The 14375-nt window shown below is 45.5% G+C and overlaps 1 protein-coding gene across 1 annotated transcript in view; it reads left to right on the forward strand.

Moving 5' to 3' along the window:
- The first annotated feature begins 667 nt into the window (after positions 1–667).
- LOC309347902 (START domain-containing protein 10-like) overlaps positions 668–14375 on the forward strand; it is a 249966-nt gene continuing 236258 nt past the window's right edge. Inside the window, exon 1 of the mRNA XM_081872869.1 lies at positions 668–672. The gene's annotated coding sequence lies outside the window, so the exon portion shown is untranslated. The remainder of the gene's footprint in view (positions 673–14375) is intronic.

Here is a 14375-nt window from a genome sequence, read left to right on the forward strand (position 1 = left end):
AATAATAGTAGCCCTGATGGGGCGTCTTCAGTCACGGTTCCCCGTGTGTGGAATGCCTTCCCTGCTGAGGCATGTCTGACTCATTTATGCTCAGGAAGGATTTTAAAACATTCCTGCTTACCCAGGCATTTGATGGCTGCAAGACTTGACAACCTTGGAATGATTAGCTGTGTGAAGTTATGTGACTGTTTGGAAATGTCTTCAGGTTTCCAAATTCTTTTAATTGTTTTTTTTAAAATTGTATTCTTTGTGTTCCTGTTTGCCAGTCTGGACTCCCTTGAGGCAAAGGCCAGGATAGAAATAATAATAATAATAATAATAATAATAATAATAATAATAATAGAAATAATAGAAATAATAGAAATAATAGAAATAATAGAAATAATAATAGAAATAATAATAATAGAATAATAATAGATAATAGAAACCAGGCAGCCAGAAATATAAGGTACTTAAAGGGAACCAAAAGAAGCTATAAAGGGCACCAATCAATCATCCAGTTTTTCAAAACAGACAAGGAATCAAGGGAGCAGATGTGACAAGTTTGTTCCAGGCCCAGGGAAATGATGCTTGGGTACTGGCTGATCAGAGAGACTGCGAGGGGTGGGTGAATCAGTCTGTTTCTGTGTCACTTTCATACGCGTTGACTCATAGATCCGCTCCGTTCCATTGGTGCATTAATCTTCAATTTTTTAAAAAAAAATCTGCACAAAGAACAAGATTCAAATAGTATTTTAGCTGTGTATTTCAAAAGAAAAAAGTACATTGCAAAATATATTTTCATTTAAAATGAGCATTTTAATGCATTTTGATACTTCTTTGAGTCAGGAATTGCATTACAACATTTGAGAAATGTGATAGCCAGTAGATAGCTAGGGGTATGATCCTCTGCACCTGGGAATAAGTCCAGACAGTTGAAGCCATTGGAGCTCACTTCAGAGTGCAGGTGCACAATTACTTTTGATGCATACATCAGTCTGGGAGGCAAAGGCCAGACCGGTCCATATTGGGGTTCACAATTTCTCATGCTTTGCTAGTGACTACAGTAGGACAGCAGTCACGAAGTTAAAAGACGCCTGCTTCTTGGAAGAAAAGTGATGACAAACCTAAACAGCATCTTAAAAAGCAGAGACATCACCTTGCCAACAAAGGTCCGTATAGTAAAAGCTATGGTTTTCCCAGTAGTGATGTATGGAAGCGAGAGCTGGACCATAAAGAAGGCTGATCGGCAAATAATTGATGCTTTTGAATTATTGTGCTGCAGGAGACTCTTGAGAGTCCCATGGACTGCAAGAAGATCAAACCTCTCCATTCTTAAGGAAATCAGCCCTGAGTGCTCACTGGAAGGACAGATCATGAAGCTGAGGCTCCAATACTTTGGCCACCTCATGAGGAGAGAAGACTCCCTGGAAAAGACCCTGATGCTGGGAAAGATTGAGGGCACAAGGAGAAGGGGATGACAGAGGACGAGATGGTTGGACAGTGTTCTCAAAGCTACCATCATGAGTTTGACCTAACTGCTGGAGGCAGTGGATGACAGGAGTGCCTCGCGTGCTCTGGTCCATGGGGTCACGAAGAGTCGGACACGACTAAACGACTTAACAACAACAACAACAGTGGGACAGAAAGAAGAGACCTCTGTATTGTAGGCAGTGATAGCTACACAATACTAACTCACAACTTCAATCCAACTAGGCTAGAAAACTGGCTGTGGAGTAAGTGGGAATGTGAACATCTGAAACAGCCGCCGTGCATGCGCAGATGATAGCTTCATGAATAGGATTCATTGGGGTATCAGGGAAACCCCCAAAGGTCTTGTGCATTGAGTGAAGACATCCCTGCCCTCTCTTTGCTGTGAGCAATGCCATGCAAATGCAGCTTCAAATGCAGCAGGGGGAAATGACCTTGCTGCTTTTTCAGCGGCTAATGTGAGCATCCCCAGAGGCTCGGCGAGTCCAAGGCCAGGGTGGACAGTTCCAGGGCCAGGTTGGCAGGTAGCTCCTTGCAAACGAAGGCCTCCGTGCTGTGTTCTGTGCGCCACAAGGCTTTATTTCCTGGTGACAAGGCAGGTCATACGCAGCGAGCAAGTCAGAGTTATGTATGCTTATTATGTGCCACGGAGAGGGAAGGGGTTCATGTGCACAGATGTTTAGCCAGCAGGGCACTGGCACTGCCACACCAGCTAATTAGACACCCTGCCAGTCCTTAATGAGAACAAACGAGGGGCCAGCCAGCATGGGGAAAAGCTAGAGTGTATAGACAACAGCCCGAGCTACTATTTAGCAAGCAATCAGAATGTAAGGCAGACAAAAGTTCCTTGTGGCACATGTTGAGCTGGGCAGGGAGCTGGCAATGATGACAGGATGAGCAAGGAGAGAAGAGTGAGCCTGGGATCAGCTTGTGGATCATTGTAATGTGTGGAGATAGTTTTCATTCAAGCCTTGGCATTAACCATGCTGAAATTTCTGCTCAGCTCCAGTAACTCAGGGCTCAGTCTCTCACTTCAATAAAATCCCATTTCCCTAATGTGTGCCCACATTCCCCAGCAAGCCTCAAATGCTGACCCTCGTCCAGTTTCTTTCCTGCTGGCTTTCCTGTCACTTCTTCTTCCACCCATAGACCTTTTCAAGCATGATTTGGACGGGGAAGCAGAAGTGGGGCTGTGCTTTGAGCCTCGTCCCTGACGCTGCATTTCATTCCTCCAACATTTGTGGGTTGAGTGCAGTAAAAGGTATTATTTAGATAGTATTTGGGATCCGAAGGGAAATGCAAACTGCAGAACTGTGCCAGACAGGAAATTCCTGGGTTGCCTTATGCCAGGCATGGCCAAACTTGGCCCTCCAGCTGTTTTGGGACTACAGTTCCCATCATCCCTGACCACTGGTCCTGTTAGCTAGGGATGATGGGAGTTGTAGTCCCAAAACATCTGGAGGGCCAAGTTTGGCCATGCCTATCTTATGCAAAGCAGCATGGTCAGCAAGCTAAGTCCTGAGCCATTAAGGGCCACTGTCAGTGCAAAAGAACTGTCCTTCCCACGCCCATATCCCACTCTGAGAAGTGGACAGAAGAAATGGTAGGTGATGGGGGAGGGGGCTTGATGTCACAGGAAAAATTGTCCTTTTTGAAATCTAAAGGTGGTCTGGAAGCCTGAAGAAGGGAGGAGGCAAAACCATCTTGACGCTTGGTAGACTAGGCTGCCTTGAGAGACTGGGAGCCATGACTGAGCACTGCTTTGAACCTGAGCCCGCTGAAGCTATGAGAGGGGCAATGATTGGCATTCTTGGGGCATAATGTTCTGCACCGCCTCCAATGGGGACTTCCAGGTGTATATGCTGGAAATGTAAAGACAATGAAGGTACATTTTTGCACATGTGGTGGACCTGTAAAAAAGCAAAAGACTTCTGGGAATTGATATATAATGAATTAAAAAAGATGTTTCAGATTTCATTAAAAAAAACCAGAAGCCTTTTTGCTTGGAAGAATGGGGAAATAAATACCAAAAACTTTAAAGAAATTATTTACATCTGCTACAACAGCTGCTAGAATATTATGTGTCCAGAAGTGGAAAGAAGAATGTGTACCAACTAAGGAAGCCTGGATAATTAAGATGATAGACTCTGCTGAAATGGCAAAACTTATCGTGAAGATCAGGCACCAAGATGAGAAGAAACTCGAGCAGATTGGATTAAATTTATTGATTATGTTAAAGAACACGGTAAATATGTTAAAACATTAGCAGGATTGGTGTAGCATTTATGAAGTAATTGGATATCTAAGTTAAAAATGACGAAATGAAAATTAAGTCGAAAAATTAATTATATGCAAGGGGATAAAGTAAAAACTTTTGGAAACTGGAGAAGGAGGGAGGGAGGGGGAAGTCAAACAAGAGAATTTGATATTTTGATGAATGGAAAATGTTGTTATTTTGAAAATATTGGAAAAATAAGAGAGATTGGGTCCTTCCATAAAGAGGGCACGTGTTGCGGTGAGACCTGGCAACCAAACCCTGTGTTGTGGGTGGGTAAGATTGGTTAGCCACAACACCCAATTGGTAGGTCCCTTGATGCAGGGTTTAATCAGGCCAATGGGACGCAGGCTAAACGGATCAAGGTGCGTGCATCGGAACACCCGCCCACCTCTCCCTACTTTTAGGGCTTTGTGCTTGTACCTTGCTATGCCGTCGTGTGTCGTCTGTCATTGGGACAGGGACATGGCAGGAATTTCCCCCACTTGGCTGATTGGCTGGTGCCATTTAGGTTTCACCTGCCGTGTAGCAAATCGCCACAACTTGTAAGGTTGCAGATAGGCTCTGGTTCAGGTGATACGGATGGGAGAGCACTCTCACCATCTCTATGTGAAGGGTATTCCATTAAAGGAATCCAGGGACTCGATAGTTTGGTCAACCGCTGAGAAGGGGTGCCCGGTGCCCTGGGTCAGCGCCACCCAGTGGCGTAGCGTGGGGGGTGCAGGGGGGCCAGCCGCACCGGGCACAACATTTGGGGGGGGGCGCTCGCACTTGCAGCTCTCTGCCCCTACCTGGCTCACTCTCTCTCTCTCACTGCAGTGCTGGCTGTGCGAATCCGATCCGAGCTGTCGGGTCGCCGCCCACTGGAGGGGGAGGGTGCCAGGCGTGTGTTGCGGTGCGGAGCGGAGAGAGAGCGAGGGAGGGACTATCTGGGGGAGGGACAGTGCAGCGGCCGCCCAGCGCAGCGCTGAGTGCGGGAGAGAACCACACCCGACCAGCCCAGGCAGCAGCAAGAAGAAGCTGGCAGCGGCGGCAGGTTAGGGGTTAGGGGCGCAAATTACTTGCCTTGCCCCGGTTTAGGGGGTGCAAATTACTTGCCTTGCCCCGGGTGCTGACAACCCACGCTACGCCGCTGGCGCCACCTGCAAAGGTGCAGGTAGCTAGTCGAACCAGAGCCTATGTAACCACTTACTTGCTGTAATCAATAAAGTTGTGGCTTCAATTCTTCCAAAAACCAAACCAAAATTTGAGTCTTGTCTGAATTTATTTAAGGGGGAGGTTTAAAGGTCTGAACACGCGGAGAGAGAGAGAGAGAGAGAGAGAGAGAGAGAGAGAGAACTTCCAGGTGTAAATATGTGTTAATAAGCCACATTTCTTAAAGACACTAACCTCTGCTGTGCCTTGATCTTCCCAACAGAAACACAACCCTGGCTGAGTGCCTGGAACCCCCTGGAATCTTTCTAATGCTCTGCAGACATTGAGGGTGGAACACAATCTTGGTTAAATTCCCCATTTAAGTGAATGAATTAAATTGGGGCAAGTGACATCACAGCATGTAGGTGAGCAGTATTGTTTGTGTGACAGAGTGGCTGCACAGGAGGCTGTGTGCAAGGATGGGGAGAGCTGGGTGACACCCTTGGGAAGTGCTTGTGGGGAGGGATGTTTGTGAAGTTTTGTGGGATGGTGTGTGTCTCTTGCCTAGGGAAGATTGCTCCAAGGTTGCTTGGGCCCATCTCAATGGCCAAGGAAGGAGTTCAACCTAGTTTACAGTCGGCACTTTCCACATTTCAAGGTAAGTTGGTATGTGGGCAATGATACATGTGAAAGTAAGTCCTGTTGGGTGCTGCAGTTAACAAATTTTACACACTTCAAAATACAAATGATTTTTAAAATTATGTTTATTGGCATGTTTTGTGATGCAAATTAGACTTCAAGGTAGATTTGTGTCCAGTGTCAGATAGGACCATGGTAAAGGAATAGGCATCCCCAAGAGGGATTGTGTAATTTAGTGGATTGCTCAAAACACAAGGAAATTCTCTATTTTAAAAAGCACCCTTGATTTAAGAGAATCGTTAAGGTACTTACACATTCAGTCACGCTCCCCAAAGCATGGAAATTGTAAATTAAGGTGCCCACAATTTTTGTGCCATATTAAAACAAGCACATTCTTTTGTCTCTATATTGTGCTTGCTTGCAGCTGAGCCTCCATGCAACTAGCGCACTTTCCATTGGTCTTTCAGCCCCAATCTGTTCCCTCTGCAGGTTGCAGGCAACAGTGGAGCTTGGGTTAATGTTTCATTCTACCCTTTCAGAAAATTCTTTTTAGTGATGATGATATGTATTTAGGGCAATGCCATGTTTAACAAATTGCAGCTTTCTATATGTTGTGGAAGTAAGCCCAAATTTTGGTATCCTCATGAGTGGCTGGCTCTTTTTAAAAAATAATCTGAATATACTGTGTTAAATAAGTGGCTTCCCAAAGACACAGTGCAGCCATGTGTCCTTTGCAGGGTTGGTGTTGGCTACTGTTTACTAGTTCTATAATGGCATGATTGCACATGCAGGTTGCTTCCACACCACAGCCCTTTGTCCATGGAGGCATGGGTCAATTCTGTATCCAGGGCAGCTGTTTACCAGCTCCATCTGGTACGCAGGCTGAGACCCTCCCTGCCCAGAGACTGTCTCGCCAGAGTGGTGCATGCTTTAGTTATCTCCCACTTGGACTACTGCAATGCAATACGTGGGGCTACCTTTGAAGGTGACCCGGAAACTACAACTAATCCAGAAGGCGCCAGCTAGACCGGCGACTGGGAGCGGCCGCTGAGACCACATAAAACGGGTCTTGAAAGACCTAAATTGGCTCCCAGTACGTTTCCAAGCACAATTCAAAGTGTTGGTGCTGACCTTGAAAGCCCTAAATGGCCTCAGCCCAGTATACCTGAAGGAGTGTCTCCACTCCCACCGAGGGCCTTCTGGCGGTTCCCTCACTGCGAAAAGCAAAGCTACAGGGAACCAGGCAGAGGGCCTTCTTGATAGTGGCACCCACCCTGTGGAACGCCCTCCCATCAGATGTCAAAGAGATTAACAACTACCTGACATTTAGAAAACATCTGAAGGCAGCCCTGTTTAGGGAAGTTTTTAATGTGTGACATTTTAATGTATTTTTAATCTTAGTTGGAAGCTGCCCAGAGTGGCTGGGGAGACCCAGCCAGATGGGTGGGGTACAAATAAATTGTTGTTGTTGTTGTTGTTATCCCAGGCTATCATTGCTTCTACATAGTTAGCTGGGGAAAGAATTAAAGTGAAGTGCTGTGAGCAATGCCCTTTCTTGTGCCCAGGGTCCTTCTTATAATGTTTACTTGCCACAAGTCCCATTCAGTAAAGGTCCTTTCCAATCTCAGTTAAAAGTTTCCTGTGTGCTGTCTACTTTAGTGCCAATTGTAGTGGGTGGATGCAGTCTGATTTAGGAGTGAGCCCCACTGAAAATAGTAGGACTTACTTCTGAGTAAACATATGTAGGATTGCACTGCACATTGATCCTTGAATAGACTCTCTTAATTGTCTCAGGAACAGTTTTCTGTTCTCGAGGTGGGGAGGAGGGAGATTTTCAGAGCTGCTTTGCTTGCATTATTCTTTTTTAAAATGCAATAAAATTAATAATGAAGGCTTCCCCACTTTGAAAGCAGAAAGCTGACACTGTGGTAATTAAAGGAGTGTGTTCAAGGAACAATTAAGAAGCCATTCATCACTTCAGCCACTATCTTCAGGACATAATAAAATGGACAGGACCTGCAAACAGGAAGCTTTGAATCAAATGCATTTGAGTCCTTAAATCTCAACAACACTTTGCCTGTCCACAGTGAGCTGGCTGGTGTTGCAAATGCATTTTGTTTTAAAGAAGTTGCAACGAACTGGATCTGAAAATTTAACTGAAAGACAATGCAGAGGGCATTGAGCAGCAACATTTGACAGCCGTGTTGTCTGGATTCTGTGTAAAAGTGGGCGAACAAAGGATAGCAATATCAGAGAGAAGACCTAGCATGGAAGCAACCCATGAAAATCAGAAACTGAGAAAGGATTTTGTCACACACACTGCAAGACCTTAGTGTGATGCAGTGGAGAAAGGGATAATGTGATATTTGAAAGATAAACCAGGGGATAGGGAGCTGGAACAGGGACATAGCATTCAATCTCTATGCAGATGAAATACATCCCTGGGAACCGTTCTGGTGCCCCCTTTTGAAAAGGACATTGATAAATTAGAGAGAACTCAGAAGGGAGCTACAAGAGATCTGATGGGCTGAAAATCCCCTACCTTTTACATTGCAGACTTACGAAATAAATTCTATTGCCTTTAAATCCAAGCGAATCTAAGTACTTGATCATGATCTTTCAGGGGAAAAACAATTCAGTGATGGACAGCTTGTTACTCTAGCAAGAAAAAGATGCGATAAGATCCAGCAGCTGGAAGTAGGAGTTAGAAAGTTCAAGCTGGAAATAAAGCAAGGGTAATTAGCCACCGAAACAACTTGACTAGGGATTTGGTAGAGTCTCCGTCACCTGATAATAAATCAAGATTTTGTGTCTCTATCTAAGGAATATACACTGTAGCTCAGCCTCAGCAATATTTGATTTACTGCTGGTTGGGCTCCTGGTTTCTTTCTTTCCTTTTCTTTCAGCTATCAGGGTAGCAAATGGAACATTTGGTTCTACCCAAGATGGAGCTAAAGGCTACACCATGTAGGGTTGCGATGATAGATTCAGTGGTATATTCAGGTTACTTCTTCCTTTCTCGATATGACATAAATACTTTACTGAAAATACAGGGGGAAATTCATGTCCCCAGATGGTTCTGAAGCAAAGCCAGAGAAAGCTGAGGTCAATTCCAACTAAGTATGGGGGGAAAGAGATTCTCTTCCAACGTTAACTGCAGAGAAGGTTTTATATACAACTTCCTGTTCATGTGTGTCAAGTGAAGTGGATAAGCTGCACCGGCTTAAGCTTTGTGTTTTCTCAAATGTTGACTGGGTTTCCCAGCCCTCAAAAGGATATGAGATTAGTTGAGAATACAACAAGTGAGTTGAAGGATAAAGGTAAAGGGTAAAGGAACCACTGAGCATTAGGTCCAGCCACGGATGACTCTGGGGTAGCAGGGCTCATCTCTCTTTCCTGGCCAAGGGAGCCGGCGTACAGTTTCCAGGTCATGTGGCCAGCATGACTAAGCCACTTCTGGCAAACCAGAGCAGCGCACGGAAATGCCGTTTACCTTCCCGCCGGAGTGGTACCTATTTATCTACTTGTACTTTGACGTGCTTTTGAACTGCTAGGTTGGCAGGAGCTGGGACTGAGCAACGGGAGCTCACCCCATTGCGGGGATTTGAACCACTGACCTTCTGATGGGCAAGCTCTAGGATCTGTGGTTTAATCCACAGCGCCACCCATGTCCCTCGAGTTGAAGGATCCTGAAGGATAAACCTAATTAGCCATATAAAATTTAAGAAGGGAAACTAAAGCGCACGCACACCCACACCCAATGTTAGGTTACCTAACTATTACGTCCACAAATCATGGTGCAATGGGGCACCTCTATCTGACCAAGAGAGAGGGAAGCAAAGAGGACTTTGCAGGAAAGAGGAGGGCTTTTGCAGGCATTTACTTGGGCAGTATCTCCATAACTCCGGCAGTGCCAGTTCCCTGTCCTAGTGCTCCTTCCACCTGCCACCAGTGAGCAGTAAGCAAGCTGTGCACTCTGGCAGCTCAGAGGTTTGTGATAAATGTGTGCAGAAGGTACCTTTGTTCTGGCCAGCTGTGACATCACCTTTTTCCCTGGCTGCCTGGAACAGAGATGGTACCACATTCCTGCTGAACACAGTGTGCCCTGGCTTCACCAGGTGCTTGAATTGGATGGCTGACCCCAGCTGCCACTAGTTTCCCAAGCACCACCACTGGCCTGGCACTGCAGTGGCAGAGGCTGCTTCTCCCTGGAGAGTCCAGTGGGGCCTTGTGATTCCTTTTGCCCATGCTGATGCTGCTCCTTCCTGAGCAGTCTGAGAGAGGAAGATGGTGGGCCCCACTTTGCCTGCTTCCCCTTACAGCGGCACTGACTTACACAGCAGTCTTAGCCTTAGGTGATACATCATGCCTGAGCTGTTGAGGTGCCAAGTCATCTTAGCACAACTGATATCCCTCTTTCCTCTGCACTGGGGATGGATCATGAGTCACGAGTATTTCCTCACTTCTGAAGTGGAAGCTGCTCTCCTGCCCTCCTCCCAGTGCTCACAGGGGGAGGTGGGAGAACAGAATCAGGACACAAGTCGTCAATCTCAATATTCTCTTCCTCCCTCTCTCCGCTTGCCAGGAACTGCAGCCAGAGGCATCTCCCTGAATGGCAGGGAGAAAGTCTGCATGGTTTATGTTCCTCCAACCCAAGCTTACATCTCCCCACTGCTCTTGCTCTTCCTTATGCTAGAGAATGCCTCTCCAAAAAACCCACAACCCACCTCTCCAAAGTGTCTACTTGCATGCCATGGGAAACCTCCACAGGCACCAATGAAAGTTTCCTTTGAATTGCAGCAACGGAAAAGAATCAGTGTGGTTGAGTTGTTAAGATGTTGGACTATGGGCTCATCCACTCTTCCGCTTGTCCAGTCACTTTCACCTGGGAAACCTCACTGCTTACTACTGTAGTTCTAGTTACAGATAGGTAGCCGTGTTGGTCTGCCATAGTCAAAACAAAATAAAAAATTCCTTCCAGTAGCACCTTAAAGACCAACTAAGTTAGTTCTTGGTATGAGCTTTCGTGTGCATGCACACTTCTTCAGATACACATATCTGAAGAATACAGATACACATATCTTCAGATATACATAATATACAGATATACATAGATATACAGAATACAGATACACATATCTTCAGATACACATATCTGAAGAATACAGATACAGATATCTGAAGAAGTGTGCATGCACACGAAAGCTCATACCAAGAACTAACTTAGTTGGTCTTTAAGGTGCTACTGGAAGGAATTTTTTATTTTGCTTACTACTGGATTGGGACACACACCAGGTGTTATGTATTCAGTGGTCTGTGTTTGCCTGAGCTTGAGTCTGGACTAAGGATTCTGAGTTCTTGTGTGCTGATTCAATACATGTTGTCCAATCACAGAACATTTCAGGATTTGGGCCTCTGCCATTGGCCCTTAAACTCTTGAATCGTGATTCACAGTTTGGAAGTGTAGACAGCCAATTGTGTTGGGAGTGGGAGTGGCCCAGGCTTTCAGAAATGTATATAAGTAGTTGCTTTGCCTCTGTTTCCCAGTTATGTAGTTCAATAAAGGTTCTTCCTGTTATCATTGTGTCTTGCCCCATGGGAACCCACCTACACTTCTTCCCCCTCAAAGAATTATGGGCGTGGTAGCTTGTTAAGTGTTGTAACTCTGTAAGGGGCAAACTACAGTGCCCAGAATTCTTTGAGGGAACAAATGTAATTTGAATGTGCTTTAAAGGTATAGCATTTCACAGCCTCTGTCTTCAAAGCAGTGGCGTAGCGTGGGGGGTGCAGGGGGGCCGGCCGCACCGGGCGCAACATCTGGGGGTTAGGGTTAGGGGCGCAAATCCACGGGTTAGGGGGCACAAATTACTTGCCTTGCCCCGGGTGCTGACAACCCACGCTACGCCACTGCTTCAAAGAGACTGATGGACTATATGGAACTGGCCGAGATGACTGGCAGAATCCGAGACCTGGGAGAGGAGAGGGTTGAAGAAGACTGGAAGAAATTTAAGATTTATTTAAAAAAACATTGTAATTTGGTTGAATGTTAAGAAAGGATGCTAGATCATAAATAATTGTGCACCACTAAACTAGATGAAATTAAGATGACAAGTAAGTTGAGGAAAAATTATAAACCTATTGGAGAATTAACAGATTAGAGTTAAATGAATGTGACACAAGATTGTAAACAAGATGATAAATTGCAGGCAAGAATTGACAATGATGCAAATGGGAGCGGGAGATGTGAGGGAGTCCAAAGAAGTTACGAAAGTATGTTATGATATATGTTATACTGTTTTCTATCTTTGCATTTATGTTTAAAAACTTTAATAAAATATATATTTAAAAAAAAAAAGAGACTGAAAATACAGACACACAGTTTAAACCCTTGTCTCCTTTTTATAGACTTCTGTAAACTCCTCTCTTTGCCATTGTAATTAAAGGGTTCTGTGTGGAAAGAATTCCTGTCAGACTATTAGGAGTCTGAGGTGAAATCTAGAGAGCTGGCGGTGTCTCTCCCCTCCCTTTGCACCTTCTAACTGACCTATTCTGGCTGTGAGGGAAATTTGAAAGCTGAAAGGGCCCTGACTGAATTCCAAAAGAGCAGCCAATTAATATATGACATTTGGAGCTGTTAAGAACTCTGGCATTGGTTTCTTTAATAGCAAAGTATTGGCCCCAATGTTTCAATTTGTCACTTGATATGATATGAATGGATTCTTCTCAACCTTGCAGGGGAGACCCAGTCTGGGAGCAGTTACCAGAGTCGCTTGATCAACCCTTCCGAATGGCACAGAGTGGGGGATGCGAGGGGAACATGTGTGTCTTCGGGGCCAGTTAGGTCATTCCCTATCTCCAGATTTAGTTCAGCCCCATTGGTCTTCCACTCAAAGAGTAAGGGAAAGAGCAGCCACCTGGAAATGACTGAGATCCAGCGCTGAGGGCATTCTGGCGGTTCCCTCACTGTGAGATGCCAAGTTACAGGGAACCAGGCAGAGGGCCTTCTCGGCAGTGGCGCCTGCCCTGTGAATGCCCTCCCATCAGATGTCAAAGAGATAAACAACTATCTGATGTTTAGAAGAGATCTGAGGGCAGCCCTGTTTAGGGAAGTTTTTAATGACTGATGTTTTATCTTTGTTGGAAGCCTCCCAGAGTGGCTGGGGAAACCCAGCCAGATGGGCGGGGTAGAAATAAATTATTATTATTATTATTATTATTATTATTATTATTATTAATTATTAAACGTGCTTCAGCCATGCATCAGGGTGGCCACACGTTGATGTTGATAACGCTGCATCACTTTCATGCCAGGCCTGTTTACATCTGGTTGCTCCAACTGGGCTGTATGGCTGCATGGAGCACAGCTTTCAACACATCACCTCCCAAGACAGCCTACTGGGCACTTCGGGGTCCAACAGTAATCACAGTCCTGGATCACAACCAGCAACCCATGATGCAAATATGGCTCCCTGTGGCCCTCAGGTGCCAACAGTGCTCTGGCATTGAATGTGCATCTTCCAGATCTCTCCTGGTGAATTGAGGCAAATATTATCAGGTTTGTGGCCAGCCAGTGTTTGCTGGGAACCATAGATGACATCTTTCTTCCAGGCTTGTACTTGTATAGGTTGCTGCTGGCAAAGTTTGCTATGCTCAAGAAATTAATCCAAGGTCCCACCAGGCGTTCTTTTTGTTGCTTGTTCATTATTATTTGTGCTCACATTATTATTTGTGCTCACAGTGGTATCGAGGTGGGTATACACAATCCTGATTTCGATACTGCTTGTGCCTGCAAATGTTTTAGGCAGGCGTATTGCTTCACTTCTAGGCAGTGCATGGCTTGTATCTTCCTGCTGAACTCCTGCTGTGACTTTTCATACCGCAAATGTTTTCTGGAGGGGGGGGGAGTGGAAGAGGTGCCCCACTTTTGTTGGCACAAGAGCGTCCCTGCAGATAGCAATAATGTAATAACATTGGGGGAGCAGTGCAGAACAGCTAGCAATTTGAATGATATGTTAAAAGTCCAGCATAAATTCACCACTCGTGCATCAGTGATATATTGCAGAATACAGCTTTAAAAAAATCACAACACTCTGGAGGGGCCTTAAGAGGTTTTGACATATTGAGCTGTGGTGCTGCCCTTGGAATAAGGAGTGGGAACAGGCAATTATCAGTTTCTTGGCTGTACAACAGGTTACTGGTTGTAACAGTTTCCATCCCTGCAGGAGAAGGGAGCAGCAGTAGGCAGTGTGGCCTCTTCAGTCCTCTATTTTATGAAATTTCAATTGAGGTGCCCACTGCTCCTCACTGAGATCTCCTAAGCAAATATAAACAGAGCAGCTGTTTTAAGTGGCCCACAAACCATATGCAGGCACAGACATGCTGTTTCCATAAATAAATACACCCACACTCTGCTTGACACGTGACAACACTCAGGGGAAGGCAATTGTCTGCTGGTCCCAGGGGGCGTCACTAGGACTAATGGGATGAAATTGAGCAAAAGCAAATGCAGAGTGAATATTAGGAAACATTCCCTGACAGTGGAATCTATTTGAGGCCAGAATCTCCCAGGAGGGCAGAGCCCATCACACTTTGCACTGCAAACAGGACTGGACAGGGCACAGCAAAACACCTCAGGGAGCTATCCCACACATGCAGAGAGAGCTCACCAACCACCCAGAAGGGAATACTGTCTATGCACACACAAACTGCTATAGGGAGCACTGGGGCATGGCTGATTCTCAGAACTACTTTGCCCGTAGTGACCACTCAACTTATATTATGTGGTGGCTTGTCTTGGATAGACCACTCAGTCCCCCTCTGCCCACCCCCTCATGTGCACTTCCATTAGCTAGACTCA

This window comes from Podarcis erhardii, assembly GCF_964252035.2.
Source record: "Podarcis erhardii genome assembly, chromosome: 8".
NCBI classification, from domain to species: Eukaryota; Metazoa; Chordata; class Lepidosauria; order Squamata; family Lacertidae; genus Podarcis; species Podarcis erhardii.